The 5,000-nt window shown below is 52.6% G+C and overlaps 1 protein-coding gene across 1 annotated transcript in view; it reads right to left on the bottom strand.

Moving 5' to 3' along the window:
* LOC143275662 (uncharacterized) overlaps nucleotides 1-5,000 on the bottom strand; it is a 139,857-nt gene that overhangs the window by 13,929 nt on the left and 120,928 nt on the right. The window lies entirely within an intron of this gene.

Below are 5,000 nucleotides of genomic sequence, written 5' to 3'. Positions count from 1 at the left end.
TCAAGACCAGAAAGTTCTCTGAAAATCAGCCAGTTTCTGAAGATCAGTTAATCAATCAATTCAAGACCAGAAAGTTCTCTGAAAATCAGTCAGTTTCTGAAGATCAGTTAATCAATCAATTCAAGACCAGAAAGTTCTCTGAAAATCAGTCAGTTTCTGAAGATCAGTAAATCAATCAACTCAAGACCAGAAAGTTCTCTGAAAATCAGTCAGTTTCTGAAGATCAGTAAATCAATCAATTCAAGACCAGAAAGTTCTCTGAAAATCAGTTTCTGAAGATCAGTTAATCAATTCAAGACCAGAAAGTTCTCTGAAAATCAGCCAGTTTCTGAAGATCAGTAAATCAATCAATTCAAGACCAGAAAGTTCTCTGAAAATCAGTCAGTTTCTGAAGATCAGTAAATCAACTATCTGGACAATGAGGAAGTCAGTCAATGAACACTCGGAGACAAGAAGGTGCAGCTCAGATCTGAGGAAGTGAACCTCAATGCCACGACAGTTCACAAACACTGGTCTACGTGCCATAGAGTGGAGTGATGGCCTAGAGGCAACGCGTCCGCCTAGGAAGCGAGAGAGAATCTGAGCGCGCTGGTTCGAATCACGGCTCAGCCGCCGATATTTTCTCCCCCTCCTCTAGACCTTGAGTGGTGGTCTGGACGCTATTCATTCGGATGAGACGATAAACCGAGGTTCCGTGTGCAGAATGCACTTAGCGCACCTAAAAGAACCCACGGCAACAAAAGGGTTGTTCCTGGCAAAATTCTGTAGAAAAATCCACTTCGATAGGAAAAACAAATAAAACTGCACGCAGGAAAAAATACAAAAAAATGGGTGGCGCTGTAGTATAGCGACGCGCTCTCCCTGGGAAGAGCAGCCCGAATTTCACACAAGAGAAATCTGCTGTGATAAAAAAGAAATACAAATACAAATAACACATACACACACCAGCGGTCAAAGACCCTTTAAATGCACCTGTCACCCCCCCCCCCCCCTCCACCCTCCCCGCCACTCTCCTATCTTCGTTCCCCCCTCCTCTTAAAAATACAAAAGAAACTGACGTCATTCTGGTGCCACAAGCTCGCTTTGTTCCATGCTTACCGGTTCACTCACTCACTCACACACTCACACACACACACACACACACACACGCGCCATTTCTTCCAGTCTTCAATTTCTCCAGACAGGAGACTGGCCAGAGGGACCTTCAGTTGTTTGTAGCCACACGGCCAGTTCTCCATCGACTTCCGGCCTGAAAGCGTCGCTGATTGGTCCATGGGTTTGTCCTTCTCCAAGATTCTTTCTCAGTCTGTGTGTGTGTGTGTGTGTGTGTGTGTGTGTGTGTGTGTGTGTGTGTGTGTGTGTGTGTGTGTGTGTGTGTCTCATAAACCATCTGAATCTGAATCTCTGTCTATATATATAAATATATATGTGTGTGTGTGTGTGTGTGTGTGTGTGTGTGTGTGTGTGTGTGTGTGTGTGTGTGTGTGCGTGTGTGTGTGTGTGCGTGCGTGAGTGTGTGTGTATGTGCGTGTGCGCTCTTTCGTGCGTACATGTGTGTGTGTGTGTGTGTGTGTGTGTGTGTGTGTGTGTGTGTGTGTGTGTGTGTGTGTGTGTGTGTGTGTGTGTGTGTGCTCTTTCGTGCGTACATTGTGTGTGTGTGTGTGTGTGTGTGTTTTCGTGCGTACATGCGTTTGTACATGCGCGCGCGCGTGTGTGTGCTTTCGTACATGTGTAAAGATGGCCACAAAACATGCCCAACACTCCAAAACCAGCAGATCTCCAGTTAACTGCCTTGCTTTGACCATCCGTCCAAAAACCCGCATCCACATCTCAAACAGCCAACGCTGACGTGTCGCTCTGGAAAGAGAGCTGCACTGTAGGTAGGTGAGGAAGGGGCAGGTGGGGGGGGGCGGCCGGGGGGGAGATGGGGGGGGGGGGCGTAAGGGGAGGGGGTGGGGTGGGGGAGAAAGAATGAAGAAATCAGTGAGGGCAGTGGAAGATAGGGGGCGATGGGGGTGGGGGGTGGGGGGTGGGGGCTAGCAGCCGGGTGGTGCCGTGGTGGTGGTGGGGGGTGTGGCTGGGGGTGGGGGGGGGTGATGGAGTGAAAGTGGAAGAAAGAGGAATGGTTGGGTGAAAAAAAAGGGGGTTGGGGGGTGGGGTGGGGGTGAGGGTAGAGTGACAGTGCTATTCTGTGGAGGTGTGGGGGTGGACGGGTGGATGGAGAGGGAGGTGGGAGAAAGAGAAAAGGAAAACGGAGAGGGTGGATGCATAGTCCTCCTCCTCCTCCTCTTCTTCTTCTTCTTCTTCTTCGTCGTCGTCGTCGTCTTCTTCTTACTTCCCGACGGTAAAGCCAAAAAAGAGCTGGAGGCCATTTCGTCTTTAATGACGCCTGTTGTGTTGATGGTGATTGATGTGTGGATTCTACAGCTTTGCCGGAGATGGGGAAGAAAGATAGGAAATAAAAGAGGAGAGGGGTGAGAGAGAGAGAGAGAGAGAGAGAGAGGGGGAGGGGGGAAAGTGCGTGATAGAGAGAGGGGGTGGAGAGTGCGTGAGAGAGAGAGAGAGGAGGGGGGGGAAGAGTGCGAGAGAAACAGAGAGAGAGAGAGGGGGGGGGGGGGGGGGAGAAGGAGTGCGTGAGAGAGAGAGAGAGAGAGAGGGGGGGGGAGAGTGCGAGAGAAACAGAGAGAGAGAGACAGAGAGAGAGAGAGGAGAAAGAGTGCGAGAGAAACAGAGAGAGAGAGAGACAGAGGCAGAGGCAGAGACAAATGGTGACAGCGAATGGAACTGACTGATTGGGTGACAGACATCACACACACACACACACACACACATACACACACACACAGACACACACACACACAGACAAACATACACACACACACAAACACACACACACACACACACACACACACACACATACACACACACACACACAAACACACACACACACAAACATACACACACACACACAGACAAACACACACACACACACACACACACAGACACACACACACACACACACAGACACACACACACACACACACACGCGGTCACAGCCCGGCTGGTTCCGCCCTGTTTCCAGAGGAGACCCTGCATCTGCTGCTGAATCTCTTCCCTTTTGCCTCTTGGGAGTCCTCCTCTTCCTCCTCCTCTTCTTCTTCTGTTTGCCTTGCCTTGCCTTGTCATGCTTTGCCTTGCCTTGCCTTGTCATGCTTTGCCTTGCCTTGTCTTGTCTGACTACGGAATCGTCCCTCATGTCTCCTCTACGCCCATCCCGGGCAGGAGAATGAATGGAATGGAATGTCTTGTCATGCTTTGCCTTATCATGCTTTGCCTTGCCTTGTCTTGTTTTGCCTTGCCTTGTCATGTTTTGCCTTGCCTTGTCTTGTTTTGCCTTGCCTTGCTTTGTCTTGCCTTGCCTAGCCTTGCCTTGCCTTGCCTTGTCATGTCAGTTCCAGCCTCTCGTCTCGTCTCGTCTCGTCCCGTCCTGTCCCGTCCTGTCCTGTCCTGTCCTGTCCTGTCATGTCATGTCACGTCTCTCCACTCACCAGTTCCCCCATAGCCACTGCCGTGGTGGCGGCCACGAGTGGACAGCAGTCTTTGCCCAGGTGACCATCAGGGTGACCATCAGGGTGACCATCAGGTGACCATCAGGGTGACCATCAGAACGGGGATCAGGACACAGGTGGTCCGCCTGTCCTCTTCTGCCTAATCAGGTCTGAGCGCCCTCTCCTGCCCCCCCCCCCCCCACACACACACACACCCCTTCGCCCCTCCTCCCTCCCCTCGCTTCCCCCCACCTGCCCCCAGAATCAACAACTGTCTCTTGGTGCCAGAAATAGGAAAATGAGGGAGAGAGGGGGAGAGAGAGAGGCGGAGAGGGGGGGAGAGAGAGAGAGAGAGAGGGAGAGGGGGGAGAGAGAGAGGGAGAGAGACAGAGAGACAGAGAGAGGGAGAGAGAAAGAGACAGACAGACAGAGAGAGACAGAGAGAGAGAGAGGGAGAGACAGAGAGAGAGAGAGAGGACCGGTGTGGAAGAGATAACGAGAGGCTGGGAGAAAGAGGTTAGGGTTGGGGTGAGGGATGAGGAGTGGGGTGGGTGGGTGAGGGGGGGGTGAGGAGTGGGGGGCGGTGAGGGGTGTGGGGGGTGAGGGGTGTGGGGGGTTGAGGTAGGGATAAAAGACAAAAGGGAAGGGGGTGGGGGGTGGGGGGATTAAGAAAGGAGGGAGGCTGCGGTAGAGAGGCGGGGGTGGGGGGGGGGAGTGTAGGGGGTGAAGGTTTGGTGGTGTATCTTTTTGTCAGGGAAGCAGGGATGTGGGGGGCGGGGGGTGGCGGTGGATGGAGGAGGGGCGGTATTAAGGTTGGGCGGAGGGGGTGAGGGTGAGGGTGAGGGTAGGGATGGAGGTGGGGCTTCTAATGAGGTCCATTTTGTGCAGATGGTGAGAGAAGCAAACAGATTACGGAAGAAGAAGAAGAAAGACATGAAGACAAGAGAAAGAAGAGAGAGAGGGAGAGAGAGAGGAAGAGGGGGAGAGAGAGAGAGGGAGAGAGAGGGAGAGAGAGAGAAAGAGAGAGAGGGAGAGATTGGGGGAGAGGGAGAGAGAGAGAGGGGGGGAGTGACAGAGGGAGAGAGAGGGAGAGGGGGAGAAAGACAGAGAAAGAGAGAGAGAGAAAGAGAGAGAGAGAGAGATGGAGAGGGGGAGAAAGACAGAGAGAGAGAGAGGGAGAGGGAGAGAGAGAAAGAGAGAGAGGGAGAGAGAGGGAAAGAGAGAGAGAGGGGGAGAGACAGAGGGAGAGAGAGGGAGAGGGGGAGAAAGACAGAGAGAGAGGGAGAGAGAGAGAAAGAGAGAGGGAGAGAGACAGAGAAAGAGAGACAGAGGGAGAGAGAGACAGAGAAAGAGAGAGAAGGAGAGAGAGAGAGAGAGAGAGGGGGGTAGAGAGAGAGAGGGGGGGAGACAGACAGACAGAGGGAGGGAGGGAGAAGCAGAAGAAACATCACA

This window comes from Babylonia areolata, chromosome 30 (genome assembly GCF_041734735.1).
Source record: "Babylonia areolata isolate BAREFJ2019XMU chromosome 30, ASM4173473v1, whole genome shotgun sequence".
Lineage (NCBI taxonomy): Eukaryota > Metazoa > Mollusca > Gastropoda > Neogastropoda > Buccinidae > Babylonia > Babylonia areolata.
The sequence above is the reverse complement of the archived record's forward strand: the minus strand, read 5'-3'. Positions and strand labels throughout refer to the sequence as shown.